The sequence below is a fragment of the Cyanistes caeruleus genome, chromosome 15 (assembly GCF_971803275.1).
Source record: "Cyanistes caeruleus chromosome 15, bCyaCae1.hap1.1, whole genome shotgun sequence".
NCBI lineage: Eukaryota > Metazoa > Chordata > Aves > Passeriformes > Paridae > Cyanistes > Cyanistes caeruleus.
The window spans coordinates 5,080,088-5,097,482 of NC_141715.1; the positions used below are offsets into that span (position 1 = coordinate 5,080,088).

Consider the following 17,395-nt stretch of genomic DNA (forward strand, 5'->3'; position numbering starts at 1 on the left):
GAGGCAGCTGCTTTCCCACTGGGATCAGGAGAGACGCACTGCTCGCTGACAGCGTGGCAGAACACTGCCTAGAACATTTGGGACTTCCATTTGCAAAAGCCTTTTCTATGCTGATGACTTCCTACAGACGTTTTGAAATATTTTAACTGTTCTGGTTTGATTCAGCAAGACACTGATGGTGTGATTTGAGGGAACTGCAGCAGGAGCTGCAGCAGTGGACCCATCCAGGACCTTCCTGGACATCCAGCAGCAACAGGATATGGAGAAGCAAATTCCTGTCTTCCCCAGGAAAACAAGACAGGATGTCCCAGTGGTGGGACAAGAGCAAAGATGGGACCAGTGGTGGGACAAGAGCACCTCTTTTGGCTGTACCTGCTTCACATGGTACAAGCAAATATTCCACACGGAAAAGGGATTTTCCATTCTGTATAAAACCTTGCCATTTTGAACTGGCTTTTCAAACCAAGCAAGAAGAAAAGGTCAACATTTCTATAAACCAGAATGTTTTTAACATTGATTCAGAAATATTGACATCTCCCTAACAATATCAAAACAATCCCAAACATAAATCTGGTACTGAATAATAAATCCAAAAGTCAAAAGGAAGTCAAGCATAAAAGCAACACACATATATAAACATCCCCCCAATCATAACAAGGGCTGAGCCTGACATGTGTCCCCAAAATGCTTGGCTGCCCATGCAGCTGTGTTTTCATCAGAGGCTCCTACTTATTCCTTCTCCATTTCCTTCCTCACTCTGCTATTTGTCCGTGGCTTGGCCTTATATTTTGCTCGTAACGCAGCGATGCTCAGCCTTTAAAACCCAACTGTCCTATTACTGAAATGTAATACTCTCCTCCAGAATAATTCAAACCTCTCCTTCCAGTTTTACTATTTCCTTACATAATACATCATTAAAACTAAGTGTCATAAAGTTGTTTGGGTTCTTTAATGCAGAACAAAGGTGGTCAGAGAATATTAGACAGTAAGAAATCCAGCCATCATCCTTCTCCCTGTTCCACATGCACAATCTTCCTTTTAACGTGACTGACGTGCAATGGGCTCAATGCAACACAATTTCCCTGCACAGCTAATACAGCAGGGAAGAAACAGGCAGGCTTTTGGGTTCTTCTTGCCTTTACCAGATATTCAACCTAAGTATCATTAGGCTCCATGGCTGTTAATAAAGGACAATGAAATTATCAATTGGGGGCAATTAAGAAATCAATTTTAAAAATAAAAAAAAAAAGCATTCCAAGACTGAACGAGGGAGGATTAGTGCAAACGGAAAAGAAAGGGAGAATATGTGAGATCAATAAGACTGAAGGACAATGCCATAACACAACAGCTGATGAATAGCAGAAGCCTCTGGGACCAGTGATACCACAGGAGTCACTGTCTTTCACCTGCTATCAGCAACAACCTCGGAGTGATGTGTGGTGACTTGTGGCCCACAAGGTTTGAGAGTTACAAATTAAATAAGAAGATTCTGAAAGGCTCACAGCCTTTTCCTTCAGGTGTGCTGAGTGAAGCTGCTGAAGATGCTCAGCCAAACACAGTCAAGCCTCACAGAAAACAACATTTTAGATTTCTCACATAAAGCAACATTTTCGTTCCCCAAGAAAACCTTCCAATGGGTCTTATTAAGGATTTGAAATAAGGGAAGGATTTTTATTTTTTTTTCACTTTGCAAATACAACTCCACTGAAGCTGAGGAAGAAACCAATCACAAGCTTGACTGCATGTGTTTCAGCATAAATGATCTTTCACGCTACATTTACACCACTGCTTTCCCTACAGGGACATCACTGCTGTCTGACTTCCTACCTTCCCTCCACACCTCCAGTAGTTAATGAATCAGTCACATGGTGAGATTTTCTGCAAAAGTTAAGTAAGAAATTCTTCTGGGTAGAAGGAATAAGTTGTTACAATAACAAGTAATTTACTATCTGAATGCTACGCATACTGTATCATCTTATTTGTATTTCACAGTTAATCTCCCAGCTCACAAAAGTTTTATCGGATTGGAGGCATGTGCTGTATTCCCCTTTATAAAATTTTACAGTCCCTTGCTATTCTCAGGGCTTGTTTTATAGGCACAATTTGCTGCTTTAATCTCACCCAATTGTCATATTCTAAATCACGGTGTATAAAAATGTCTTAAAAGGAGAGATGCGCTGAAGGGTAGTACTTAATTACACTTACTGCCTGATTTAAATGTTATCTGTGCTTTGCCAAGTGCCAGGCACAGAGTAACCCAGCAGAGCAAATCTGCATAAACCGATACAAGTCATTATTGGGCTTTTAATAGCAACCCTGTTCTTCTGTGCAGCATTCTGATGAAGGTGTGTTCCTCCTCCTCCTATCATATTAGCTCACAAGAAAATTAAGTAAGGAGGTTGAAGAACTGGTAATTGGTAAGGTCTTTCCAGTCACTCTTTGCTAAGTTATTTATTTTTATCTCCTTGCAGAAATCTTTGTCAAGACAATTTCGCTGGTCACCTTCATGAGTCTAATGTGTCCTAATGGAACTGAAAAGCAGAGTGCATAAAGCAAACAGAAAATCCATTTGTTCAATGGTTTCCTATTCCTTTTATAGCAATTCCACTCCAGCAGAGCTTCTCTTTACACCCTCTGCCCCCAGTTCCTAGGAATCAAACAAACAAAACTGAAAACACCACCAAAATTTCAGGCAATTCATGTTTTGATTTCTGACTTCCTCCTCCCCGACACCCAAGTGAGCCCAGCAAGGGACTGATTTGCCTCTGCACTAACTACATTAGACATGCAGTTAAATTCTCTGGCTCAGGGGAGCAGAAATACAGCTTACAGTACATCATATCTAAATACTTTCTACTTCATGCTCCCAACCCTGCTCCTACCACACGCCAGAGAGCTCAATATAGGCCCACTTTAGCAAGATCACTCTGAACTTAAGGGAAAGCAGGAGAAAAAGCCTTTTTTGCTTAGATTCACTGTATTTAATGAACCAGTGGAGGTAGAGCAAGCACTACAACTCTCACTAATCTATTCAAAAGCTTTATTTCTGGCCCATACCACCAGCATAAATTCAATTTCACCATTTCTTGTTGTTGTCGTCCCCTTGAGCGTGCTGTGCTCGTGGTTCAACACTGCCAAAGTCTAGCAGGGATTAAACCACAGCTTTGTGCCAAGCGCCCTGCAAGTCACTATGACAGGACTGATCACTGAGTCCACCCCAAATACTCAGCAGCTTTCTATTCAAATGGCATTTCCAACTTTCACACATTTCAAACCATGCCAGAGCAGTCGCAGTTATGCACGACTACTCCTTGCCCATCTATGTAGCATGGTTCCAATCATGAGATGTCAGAGTTGTTTCATGCAAGATAAACTCCAGCATTGTCCCTTATGACTCTATGAAATATGTATGTGCCACTGCTTCCAGTCACAACTGTGCCATCACTGACTTTATTTCAGCCTTGGCAAACAAGCAACTGGCAGAGGGAAGAAAAAGAGGGGGAAGAAACCAAATTCAGAATGATATGTTATTCTCTGATTTTAAGCATCTCTTCTAAACCCAAGTGGTGTGAAATACTAAGAACCCTCAGCTTCACAGAGAGCTGAAGCCACAGAATGACAGAAGCTGAACCTCCTCAGCCTGAGAAGGGCAAGAGGTGGGTACAGAGCAGCTTTCCCAGCTCAAGGTCAGCCCAGTCCTAGCAAGAGCCTGGCAGGATGACTGTGCTCTCTAAACTGTTCCCAAAGTCCAGCCAGTGGATCCCTGGCAATGTGCCTTCCTTTGGGCAGAACAAGAGGAAGGATATGAGGTAGCAAAAAAGCCATGGCTTTTGGAAAATGCTGCTCCCAAGAACCTCATTCAGATCATTTTCTCTTAAAATGAAAAGCAGTATTTTCCAGACCACTGGTATCTGAAGCCAAGTGAAGAACTTCACATTTGTCTCAGGGGATCCCACTGCACTTCAGTGGTGATTTCAATGAAAACCTTGATGACAAAAGTATGCAGTCCTCTGCAAGTAATTTAGAGAGTTAAAGATGAGACCTAACTCCAAAGGGCCTGAGACAGAGTTATAAAACTATAGGTTTATCAGATATGAGTTGTTGATTTCAGTATTTTTCACTATTAGAAAACATTTGCCCGCATAAAGCTTATTTGAATAGCCACTAATTAAAGTTTCTGTGATGGTAAATTTACCTAGCCACTTCCAGAAACAGCCATTCCTTCACAAGGAGAAGCACCTTGGAGAAATGGTGCAGCAAAAGCAGCACATTTCATGGTGTTTGTATCACCCCCACAGAAGGACTGGCTCTGGTGGTTCCCTTTCCAACACCCATGCCAAGTCTGGCAGCTTTGGGACTTCTCATCCCCTGTGAACTCAGCTTTTTTTTTGCTTTTTTTTTTTTTTTTTTACTTTTTCTAAAGTAATAATATTACAGGATTAATTACTTAGCAAGGTCTCTATAAAGGCATCTGCCTTTGAAACCTCTACAAAAGCACAAGCGAAATTCCAGAGATAAACACAAACTCCCCTTTTAATTAAGCACTGTGTCTCTCTGTGGGGGGTGATGGAGTGAGCAGATGCAGGGGGATTGCCAATTAAGATACAACTTCTTTGATGGGAAGGGTACAGCCATACACAGGAGGAAAACGGAGAGGAACTTGCCATCCAAGTTATTATTTTAATTGGCTACTCAGAAAGATTATGCATTCCCCACATTTGATGCTGCCAAAAAAGCATTACTGATCCAAAATACTAAAGAGCCATCAAAACATGTCCTAAGCTGCTTGTGCCATGTTATTACTAAAGCTACCTGTGCACATCACTCATCCTGCTTGAGAGGGCTGCAACACAGGGAGATAATTCTCAGGGTTAAATAGACAAAGGGACAGACAACTCATGGATTTAATTTTCTGTTATTGATCATTATTATTCACTAAACACCAGGCATGCTTAGCAAAAACTTCAGAGGAATGCACAGTTACTTCTTGCCTAAATCAGTTTAAAAAGCAACAAAAAAAAATTAAAACCCAGGCAAATAGGTAAAATAAACTCTTGAAAATTGCATGAACCAGGATGCAAACAAAGTGAACAAGAGAATGGACTGGTTCTGCATAACTTCCATTGATTTGACATCCCAATATTTTTGGTGTGCTGACTTTTCTGTGATCCTAATGACAATGCTGTTATTCTCAGAGCTTTACTACAAAGCTGCATGTTAACTTCCACTTCTAGTTTTAATGGAAATGCAAATAAGCTTTCACATGGCTTGTTCCATGCCTTTGTACCCCTTGGGGAAAGAAAAAAAAGGCAGGAAACTGAGAAATAGCTTGCTCAGTTTGCAGCCTGCTCAGGAATCTTGATTTTGCCTCCTTACATACTTGTGTCTCCACTGTGGAGGACAGAGCCCTGTGCAGGGGGAAATTCAGGCACAGGAACCTGCTTTATCTGAGCCTCCTTCCCCTGAACATGATGGCTCTGTCATCCAGGCCGATGGAAACATAAAAGAAGATTGGGATTTCACTATCTCTACTCAAAATAAATGAGTGTGACAGAAAAGGAACTCTTGTCTTTGCGAAGAGAAGAAAAGCTCAGCTGCTACTGAGAATGGGATAACCAGAAATGTGTTCCTGCCTTGGGAAAAGAGCCCAGGCTGCACAGGTAGGCTGGGGCAGAGGAGCTACTCCCTTCTGGGTCTCTCCAGCTGGCAAGCCAGAAACAACAGCATTACTAAATCTCAGCTATAAAGAGCAAAAACAACCCTGGCTTTTGTGGAAGGACAAAAAAAGCCCGTTAAAAAAAAAAAAAAAAGAAATCAACCCATACCTTTCTCCATTTATTCCTTCTCTCTGGGAAATGTCTTGATGCCACCAGCAAGACAAAAAGAGTTGCAATACAAGGCTAGTGACAAATGTTGGCATCAGAAGTCTGCAGTAATGGCATTTTGTTAGGTTTTTGTAGAGCAATGAACACAGAGAGTAAAACAAAAGTATCTTCCCAACTTGTAAATTAATTTCTGGAACCTTTAAAATGTGAAATTAAAGTTCCTTTTGTGGGCACGCAGACAGCCCTATGCCTTGATAATTGTATATACAAGAAAGGCTTAAAACTGTAATACAGTATTTGGTTTCAGTCAACATTAGTTCTAGTGTTTGATTTATTCCTTGCAATAAATAGATTAAAGCTTATTACTGTTGATAAAGTCGATCTTGTAAACCCCAGGGTGCTGCTTTGAAAATTTTCATGGTGAAATCTGGCAGTGTCATGCAGCGTAGCGTGATAACACCACGGTGTTCTGGCAGTGATGCCCATGCCTTGTTTCCACAATTTCTGATTCTGACCCCACAACTCTGAACAAAGCTGTAAAGCTTGCAATACAGAGTGGGACAAAACCTCCTAAAAAATCCACAATATCCACAAAATATCATGCAAAAAACATATTCCACTTCTTTCATTGTCTTCCTACAGTTGAACATTTCATGAAAATGACGAATGTTCGAAGTTCTAGACCACTGAGTTTAACTTCAATACAAGAAAATATAATAAAGAATTGAACAAGTGGGTGCATTATGTACCTGAAAAGAGTCAGATATTTTGCAGAGAGCAGTCATGCACAACCAGTCTGTTCGAATTCCCTGAAGGAGTTAACAAGCACGTGAGCGAGGGGACATGGTCTGCAGGGACATGCAGGTGGCTGATGCAGTACACAGGACTTTTCCCAAACCCTTCAGCAAAGGGTCTCAAGGAATCTTAAGAAGAGCCCTAAAAAAGGTAGGCTATGGTGGGATAGAAAACAAGGGCATCTTATGGATCATCAGCTGGAAAAAAAAAAAAAAAGAAAAGAAAAGAAAAGAAAGGAAATAATAAATCATTTGTCACAATGATGAGAGGCTGTTAACTCATCACCTCAGCATCTGTGCTAAGACCTGTACTGGTACAAATACCTGTTACTGCTCTGAGGAGGGGGCAGGGAGGCAATGAAATGCCAAACCATACTGAGAAGACAGAACAATTAGGAGTAGGCAAAATCACAACTGATGTGAAAGCTGCAGAAGAGTCTCAAGACACTGTGAATGGACAGCAAAATGACAGCATAAATTAAATGTTAATAAATGCAAAATATTGCTCTGAAATAAAGGAGTATTACTATCCACATAGAGTGACAGGCTCTGAATTAGCTGTTCTAATGCAGGAAAGAGATGTAGTCACTACAGACAGCCTTCTGGAAACATCAGCTCAGCAGCAACCCCAAAATAATAAGCAAATAATTTTGGAACTTCTAGGGAAAGGTATCAAGGCTGAAATACAAAATACCATGTCAGAAACTCATGATTTATCTGTGTATTAAAAATGCATCTATTTCTGCTTAGGTCATCTTTAAAAGAAAACACGACGACACGCAGATGTGATGGATCAGAAAACCAAAATTATTTCTGAAAAGCTTCACCTTGCTAAGAATTCATCAGAAGTAGGAGTACATTGGGACTCTACAGCCTGAAGAAGAGCCAGCCCACCCAGGTGTGATCCATACCATGCACAGGATGCTGGGCTATGTGAGCCTTTTGGCTGACCACCTGCACTGTTCTTATTTTCTTGTGAGGTAGAACACACAGAAAGGGCAATTTCTACTTCCCTGTCAAGTGTTAGTAGCATAAGCCAGAGCATGTTTAGATAAATTGTATTAACTGGGCTGCGATCTGCAAGAGACTTCTCTCATTTCTATCTGCCCTGGAAGCAAGGATATTTAATAAGACATTGACCATTCAGCTCACAATGTGCTATAAAATTTTACCTTTGGTCTTATTGGGGTAACAAATGGGAAATATCATACAAGGCTTGAAATTATGGAGTAGATTAGACTCAAATTGCTTCATAAGTTAGAGAAGAAAAAACACCCTTCCAGAGCCATCTCCTAGCCCAAAAAGGCCAGGTTCAAGCTAGCTGAACACTGTATTTTTTATTTCCATATGAAAAGCTGCATATTCCACATTTTTCCTTCAAAAGCCGAGGGAAAAAGTAACTTTTGTGTATAAAGAGTACACATAGGGAGTACTAAGCACAGCACTGAATATCTAAAATACCAGATAACAGGCTCAGGTTGGGTCGGACCATCTTAGATCCATTGGACAATTTATGCTGTTGTAATAAAGACTCAGGTCCAAACTAGATGAAAAGCCAAATTCAAGCAGATCAGAAGCTTCCCATAAGTACAGGGAAATAGAAGGGCCAAAAAAGAAGTATTTTGATCCCTGTAAGAACACCCTTGCTTAGCACAAGAAGACCAACGGGGTTTGTGCCATTAACGACAAAACAGCTTTTTCCCACCTGAAAATCAAATCTCCTTTTCCTGGAAAAACAATAGGCAAGGATGGAGCCAGCTTCTCTATTATTACATCAGCAACACATTCATATCTTAAGCTTATCCCTGAAAGCATAATTTCCACCCCCACCACAGCTTTCACACCATGTTCATGAGTAACCACCAATTGCCCAGGATGTAAAATTTGCAGAAACAATTTTTGACTCAGTTCTTGAATCTCCCCATAGCTCTTAATGTCTCTTCCTCTCTACGAACCAAAAATACAATAGAATGACAAAGATCCTGGTGTGCTGGACATTCTGATGCTGAGAAAATTCCTACATAGGAACTATTAATTCACAAAATCATGTAAGAAATAATTCTGCTGTTTACAAAACCTCCATGTTTGTATTACCTTTCAAAAGATTCAACTATTCCCACAAACACCAGTCTCACAGGCATTATCCCCCATTCAACCTTTCAGTGAAGGCAGCTCATGAGAGTGTTGTTGAAAATAAGAACAATAGAGAAGTTTAAATGCACCATTTTTCTCTATCTGACTCAACTATAATAACTATAATATCCTCCATGTCAGTAATAAGATGGCTGTTAAACATGATACTTAAAATCATTCACCTCTGACTTCACAAAGCTTTCAGGAAATACCTGTTTCCAGAAAAGTTCATTACTGTAACACTCAGGAACCGGTGTGTAGCTGTTTTCCTCTAAACCAATAAAATATCCACCTTCAAGATTATTTTCAAATAGTGAAATTAGACATGAAATGGTGTATAACACAAGGGTCACATCTGCCAGATCCACCAGCCTGGGCAGTGGAATTTAGAAGTATCTGTTGCTCAGCAGGCAGAAATCCACTGCTGAAGTCAGGCTGAAAAAAGGGAAACAAAGAAAACAGGGGAAAAAAAGAAAAACACCTAACAGATTTAGTTTTCAGAAAATTCAACCAACACTTCAAACCTTTTATTCACACCTTCAAAAGCCATCATCTGTAGGTAATTAATTACTGCATGCCTGACTTCACTCTCAGTATTTTCACTGGCACCAGTGGCAGTAAGATTGACCTATTCCCTATTAGCTAACTCAAACCAGTAACTGTATCTTGAATATCTAGTTCAAATCTAATATCTCCTTTTAAGTATCCATTTCTGTTACAGCATAAAATAATCAACCTATCAAAGCACTGCAGTTTCATCATTACCCCCCCAAAATTAATGTTTCAGTAGGTGCAAGGCAAGCCTTTTCCAGCACACTGGTAAGCAGGAACAGATCAAAGTGGATTTCCCAGTGCCCATACTGAAACAGTAATACAGCTAATGGTTTCCTGAAAACCACTAGTGTGAGCTCTGTGAAAAAACTGCAAAATAATTCAGCTCTTCAGGAGCAATGTGTAAGCAGAAAACTGAGCTGTGCCCTGTGAGGGCTATGATTCTTCTGTGGTCTTGCTGAAAAAAAAAAATAGTCAGGTTAAGTAAGGTAAATTATTGCTTTAAAGTCTGGTTTGGCTTCACTTCTTCAAGGAATCATGTATACTAAAAAATAGAATTTTAAAGTTGCAGTATCTGTGAACTTGATGATGTAAAGCTGCTAAAATTCAGGGTTACTGTTTTACCTGAGCATGACAGTAACAACAGTGAATTTTATCCTTTTTCAGACAGATAGTACAAGGCAGAAAAATCCACTTACATCCCATTCATAGCCATAAAATAAGTTGCAAGAGGAGCAAGGCTGCCCATGCTGACACCCAAAAAAACATTTATGCTTTCTGCATAAACTGTTTTGTACTTCAAATACAAACAGAGACATTAGCAGGTTATTTTGTAAGTCATGGAAAGGCTCTCATACCCCAAGCCATTGCTATTCATTTTGTACATGAACAACTCTCCCTTCAGCTGAAGCTTCACTGCCTGGCTCCACTATCAGATGTCACACTTGGCAAAAGCCTAAAAGTCAGAATAAAAGCTGGGGCGTTGCTGCAATGCACGGTTTTGAAAGACTTCACAAAGTTACTGGAGCAAGACAAACTGCACAAGATTCTTCCAGAGGAAGCCAGGCCAGCAGCAGCCCAACAGCTCAGAGAGGCTCCTGGTTAATTAGCTGTTTGCTATGTAGAAAAGAGGCTGCAGGAAGTGCCCGGTTCTCCATCCTCATTTGTGCTTCTCTCTGATCCCTACAGCAGCAACCCGGTCCCGAGTGAAGCAGAGCTCATTATGCAGCAGAGACAAACTCTCCTGAGGATAGAGGTGTTTCTTGGGCTGTTAAACAGCATCAGCTCCACCTGCTCACCCCTCTGCTTGCCCTGAGCAGAGCACGAGAAGCCCACACAGGTAGGGCCTGGCACAGCTTGGCTGGAATCAGGGATGGAACACAAACCCTTCTTCATAACTGGTTTGGAGGAAAGAACATCAAAACTAAACCCAGAGCTGGCCTTGGTTTGATTTCCAGCACAGAGGATGGGAAAGCCTTCATCAGCTGGTGCTCCCTGGGTGAGCAGCACCTCTCAACAATGCTCCTTTAGCTTTCCTAACAGCACATTCCACATTTGCCTGTTAGGCACATTTCCCCATCTAAAAGAGTTAATACCCTTATCCTCACCCTCTGTGGACTCTTGGCTCATGCTTTAAGAGAACACATTTCTTTAGGAAGTGCCCAGTGCAGTCAGGTCATGCCCTTTGATCGTGCAGGGGAAAGTTTGGAGCCTGCTCCACTTCAGCTGCCTCTACCAGGGCCAAGACCTTAATCTGCTCCACCTCCTCAACCCCTCAGTAAATGGCACCTCATTAATTTCAGCACTGGAGGAACACTAACACTCTGCTCTGAAGAGCACAGCCCCAAAGCCGACCACATCACCCTCGACACAGAACGAGCCAGGTTACCACAACACTGATTCGTTCAATCAAATTGCAGAAATTTCCCATTGGCTTTTTCCCTTTCATGCTTAGCATCCTGCTTTTATCTGGCAGCGTTTTAACAGCTGTTTTCTTATCACATTAAACTGACATCTCTGACAAAAAACAAATGTCTAATTCTCCTGGATTTCCTCGCTACAGGGGAGCAAATCTCTCCTGAGCAATGCTGTCTATTAGCCTGAGCACAGGCTTTATTCTTTAAACAAGTATCTTTCCCATCCTCAAAAAACCCCAAACAACCAAAAAAAACCCCACAACTTTGTGACAATCTTCTGTTCAGACTTCATCCCCCCCAAAAATAGCAGGCCAGCCCTCCAGCCAGTGGCAGCACTGGCATAGTGCCTAGGAAAGTAATGGAGCTGCACTGATTTACAACAGTTAAAAATCTGACCTGGAGATGAGTCACAGGCTTTACTTGCTGCTTGAATTGCAACTAATTCAAAGGGTTTGGTTTTGTTTATCTCTGAATGTGTTGTAAAGCTTCAGTCACTAAAGGTCAATTCCAACATTTCTTCATAAGTATTTTGGAAAGCTCCTGAATATTTAGGAAATGCTTGGATGTGAGAGATTTTTTCAAGCACGCTGCTTCTTGGATTTGGACTCATCTTTTCTATCACAGTCACCCACTCTGCCATCTGAAATAGTCCATTGACCTACACATTGAGGCAGCTACTTTTGATCAAGAGGTGAAAAATCACAGCTTAGCTCTGAGCCTCAAAACAAGAGAGGAAAAAAAACAAAACATCAAGCAGGGAGGGAGGCTTTGGGACTCTTCTCCCTGCTGTCTGTCAGAGAAATGTGGCTCTGGCTGTTCCTTGGTGCCTTCAGCATTATGGTCTCTTCTCCCTCTGCTGAGCAATCCAAGCACTACAGAGAGTGACAGAGCTGCCTGCAGCAAGAGGTTCTTCAGTCGTGTCAGGATTACACAGGAATGAACTTTATTTCTCTGGCTAACAGCAGAGGAACGTAAGGAACGGGCAGAGAGATGTGCTCAGCCTCCTGCTCCCTCCTTTCCCACGGAGATGTGCATTGAGCCGGGCTGGGGCTGCCAACACCACAGCTCAACTCTGGGTCTGCTGGCATGGAGAAACCAGAACCTCAGCTGGTGCCCAACCAGGGAAACCCCTGGAGAAGGCAGGAAGCTTTTGAATGAAAGCGTTTCCCCTTGCTGCTGCATTGCCAAAGAAGAAATGAGACTGTCTAACTGCTCACATGGCTTCCACGCAAGGAACAGGTGAAGCCACTACAGCAGCACTTTGTCTGCTGGGGCGGTCACAGCAAATCTTGGCTCATCCCAACAGTGGGCAACACTTCCCTGGATGTGGGCCCAGCACTGCTCTTCTGCATTCATGGTAATTCTCCAGCACCCAACCTGACAAACCCTAAGGGACCAAGAGGGGAAAGAACAGGCTTATCACCATAAGCCAATGCTACCAAGCTTGCCACTTTGCAATGCATTAGATTCAGGGAGCTTTCTGTGCAGCACCACAATCTTAAAAGTATCATTAATTCAAAAAATAAAAATAACAGAGCTCCAATATCCATATCAGATTCTAGGGTTAAACTGAGTGGCAATCCTGTGACTTTACAGTTTTCACCTCCATGAGGAGCCACTATCCTTCCCTGCTAAGCTGAAGGACAGATAATCACTCTAGGGATCCATCTTTACTGAAAAATAAAAATCCACTGTTTCTCAAAGGCAAAAAAAGAAAAACAACCCAATACCAAATCCCTTTTCACTAGCTCTATCCAAATTGAACAGAACAGCAGCTAAAAATGTGTCAGAAATCAAGGTGTGAGTGAAGAAAGAAAGAAGAAAAGGCTTAACACCAGAATGGCAAGATTTCAAGCATGACCCATTGCCTGGTAATGTCAATGGGATCCTTTTGAACCGTTTCCAAACAAGTCAGGTACAGCTCACCTGACCTGACTTGTTACTGAGAGCAGCTGATGGAGGTAGAGAGGAAGAGGGCAAAGAATTCACAGGGAAAACACACAGATACAGGAGTCATACCAGCCCTTGATCAGTGGGTGGGGGAAAAGCATACTTCTGTTTCTTTTAAACATTTCCCCCCAAAAGGGATAAAATAGCAGCCTTCCCATAGGATCCATCTTAAACCCAGGCAGAGGGAGAATGTAAAGAGCAGCTAAAACCTAAGATTTTTCAAGGTTATCTAAGCAGATATTGCAAAGTTCAAAGTGTTTAGTAACCCACTGCCCTGCAAAAAGTTAGTATGTTTTCAAACTAATCCAGGCATATTCAGCAGAAATCTGTTATTAAAATCAATGAGAGACAAGCTGTTAGCTGTGTGTTGTGCTGGAAAAGCTGCAGATGAAATGCAGAAAGCTCCTACGCTTTCACTCTACATCCAACAATATAAACATTTTCAGTTACCTCATAAATCAAAGTTTGTCATTAAGCTCCACCTAAAGTGCTGTCTTACCCAAACCTCTGGAAAAGCATCAAGGTACCTGTTAATTATTTATTTTTTTTTTACAATCACTCAGGAAACATTTCACAGGTGAAAGAACCATGGGCTGGTGCAAGTCCTCTGTGACTGTCGTGGGGCCAACAGGATCGAGGCATCTGCTGGTGGCCAGAGACAAATGGACCCAGAGTGACAATGTTTACACTTTCTTTTACACTGAGACACTTTCCACTCCAAGCACAACTAAGTGACTTGATGTAAACTGGTAACAGAGCCTGGGATTCACACAAATGAAATAAAAGTAGGAGCAGACAATGAAGAAAGTTAATTTTTCACCCAGAGAACTGCAGTGTTAGAAGATTGCCCTGGAGGATTTAATCAATGAAAGTGAATCTTGTATATTTTCTCCAGTATTCCCAAAATAAGTCAATAAGATGCCAGCACTCTCTCAGTATAGAGTGACCATTTTCCAGTAAGCTTGAGTTAAAGTCTTTAGCAAAAGAACTAAAGAAATGCATTATGATTTCAGATAAAAATAGTAAGCAAGGAAACAGAAAGAGTAGGATAACCTTACAAGGCACAATATGCTTTCAGAAAAACTTTTTTACTTCCTTTATTCCTAAGGATGATTAAAAGCAAATGAAGACTACTCTAAACCAGACATTGCTGGTGCACAAAAATTCCTGCAGCTACCCTGGCCTTAAAGAACAGTGAAACATCTGAGAAATGCACACCACCATCAGGCACTATCTAAAGGCATTTCCAGATCCAGAACCACCCCTCCCTTGAGGAAAACACACCTATTTGTCCATCTGCTTCATCACAAAACCTCCCCATACACTCAAGCAACTTCTAATAACCCATCACCCAAAGGATCTCTGCAAGAGTGCTGGGTCCACACCACCCAAAATAAGCAGCAGCTGACCACATTACCTAAGACACTCTATGTAATTACAAATACCTGAGTAAGTGTCCCTGCCTGTCTGCAGGGCTGCACACCAGCTCTCTGTCAATGACCTGTAGGCAGGGAGCTTTCTCAAGTCCTAAGTCCATTTACAATCCCACCTTCCTGGGGAAAGCCTGGATAATCTGTTTCTCTGAGCATTAAAAAAAAAAAAGAAAACAAATAAAAAAAAACCCACCTCCGTAATTTCCCCTTTGTAATACTCAGTTTACATCCACAAATGAGAAGAGCTGTCACTTGCTCAGTTTTAAAAGCTTTAAGCAAAATTAGCTATTCTAAGCTACCTGCAAAGCAAAGAGGTGCAATGAAAAACATCAGGGGCATACTATCCACGACTCTTCAAAGTGTTGGAAGTTTCCAGAAGGCACAAAATGGACACAGACAACATCCTCAGTGCATTCCAACACCAGAATTTCAAGGAGCGAAGACAAGAGTAATTTTTCTGTGGCAAGAAGATTATTGCAACAGTTGTACCTAGGCTAATCAAAGGCTTTGCAAGCGAGGCTCACCCTCTGTACTGCTGAGAGTGATGCTCTGAAAACAGCTTTTACTACAAGGAATCTTGTCAGCCTTGTTTCAGAATAATGACCCTTATTTTTCCATCTATCAGTTTAATTTCTTTCTCAAACTGGCATTCAAAAATATAGCTCTTCCTTGGGGGAGGAACAAAACAAAAACATAGCTTGAAATACAGGAATGGATTCTCAACAAATATACATCAACATGAGGAGTCAATAAAATTATGTTAATTTATGCCAAACAAAACCTAAGCAAGATTTCTCTGGTTCGAGATGAGGCTGGGACGATTACGGTCATTTACAGCAGATGCTAATCCTCATCACACAGGGCACAAGAGCTCGTTCCCATGCCTATGGAATGGCACCGAGCAAACACATCTGTTAGCAGGAGGAGGACTCAGCTCAGCACACTGATGTAGCAACGTCACTGGCTGACCTATTCTGCCCAGCACACAATGGAGAGTTGTTCATTTTTCTTTTCAATGAAACGCTATGCAAGTGTTGATTTAATGGTTCATTCATCAACTCCTCTGAATATTAAGCAATTCATTTTGACTTAATTTGAACGATTCAATTTTACCCATCCTTTCTCCCCTTGAAAAATGTGCATTACTGCCCAGGGAGAAGCTGCTTTAAAAGTTGACATAAGAGGAAGCACTTAGATCCATGGGCTTTATACTCTTTCATAGTCTGATATATATTTATACCAGACTTTTTTCTTTTCCTGTTACATATTATACCTGAAATTTACAAATGCTAAAGCAAAGACACTCCAACAAACATCCTTAATACTGCAGACCAAAAGGCATCTTCTAGATTAGCTACTCCCTAAGAAGACCACCAGAAAACAAAGTGCCTCGTCAATAACCAACAACCCCACAAAATTCTGCAACGCCCGGGGAAAGGAGCCTCTCGTTGAAAATCCTTTACTTTTCTTTTAAAGTTTGCATTACCGGATACATTTTCCCAACAGGGGCAAAGCACCCATTCAATCGCAGGAGCTCCGGTCTCACCTGTAAGCATCACCTCGCACCTCCGAGTCCGCATCCCGGGGGTCTCCCAGCGCTCCGCAGCCGCGCTCAGCCCCGCGGCGGCTCCCGGGCCCCGGCCGGGCTGCAGGAAACCCTCCCGGCCCCACCGCACCTGTTGGTCCGCAATCCCCGGCGCATCCCCCGCGGCTCTCCCCGATCCCTGCCCGCTTTCACCGCCTGCTCGCGGGTGCCCGAGCCCCTGAGCTCAGCCCCGCCACACGCCAGCTGTTAACCCAGCCCGAGGGGCACTCCCGCAGCCCCTTCCCACGGGAGCCTCGCCTCCCCCAAACACTGAGCATCCCCCGCAAAGCTCGGCCGAGCCTTCCAGAGGGCCGGGCAGCGTCCGCCCGCTGCCAAGAGACACTTTTCCCTCCGGGAATGCCAGCACGGAGCCACCGCGCTGCGAGGGAGGGAGGAAGGCGAAGGAACGATGTGAAGGAGGGATGCGAAGGAGGGATGCGAAGGAGCGATGCGAAGGAGGGATGCGAAGAAGGGATGCGCGGGGGGCACCGCGACCGCGACTCGCCGGGGCGCGGGGAGCACCCCGAGGGCCGCGTCCCCCCGCCAAGGGCAGCGCCGGCCGGAGCCCGAAACTCCGCCAAGTGGGAGCGCGGGGCCGGCCCGTGGCGGCACTCACCGGGGCGGGGGAGGGCTCGGCCCCTCAGGAGATCATGCCGGCGGAGCGCGGGGCCGGCGGCGGAGCGGCTGCTCCGGCAGCGGGGGCGCGGCGCTGCTCGAGCCGCGGCGCAGCAGCCGCGCCGCCCCCCACACGCGGCCGCGGCCCGGCCCGCGGGGGGCGCGGAGAGGCGGGCCCGGGCCCTGCGCCCGCCCCGGCCCGGCCCGGCCCGGCCCGGCCCGCCCGCGGCACCGCCGCCTCCCGCCTGCCTGCTTTTCCTTCCTACCCCTCTCCCCTGTATGCCTTTTTTCTTTCGCCCCACTTTTCTTCTTTTTCTCCCTCTTCACCCCCGCTGGTCTTCCCTTTCCTCATTTCTACCCTTCTCGCCATTCCCTTCCATTTCCCCATCGCTGTTTTTCCTGCCCCCTTTCCCTTTTTCCTGCCCCATTTCCCTCTTTCCTGCCCCCATTCTCTTCCTCCTGCACCCATCCCCTTTTTCAGCCGCTTCCCCCATTTCCCCCTGCATTTCTCAGAATCACAGGTGTACAAAGACCCTTACATCAGGACTATCAAATCCAATCCCCAGCACTGCCAAGCCCACGGCTAAGCCGA

The 17,395-nt window shown here is 43.5% G+C and overlaps 1 protein-coding gene across 4 annotated transcripts in view; it reads right to left on the bottom strand.

Moving 5' to 3' along the window:
* SGCD (sarcoglycan delta) overlaps positions 1-16,956 on the bottom strand; it is a 301,761-nt gene extending 284,805 nt beyond the window's left edge. For 2 of the 4 annotated variants that reach the window (XM_086852006.1, XM_086851997.1), the window contains exon 1: positions 16,805-16,951. The gene's annotated coding sequence lies outside the window, so the exon portion shown is untranslated. Of the gene's footprint in view, positions 1-16,149; positions 16,714-16,804 lie in introns of those variants that run through there. The other 2 variants (XM_086852001.1, XM_086851996.1) reach the window with 2 other exon arrangements.
* Between the last annotated feature and the right edge of the window lie 439 nt (positions 16,957-17,395).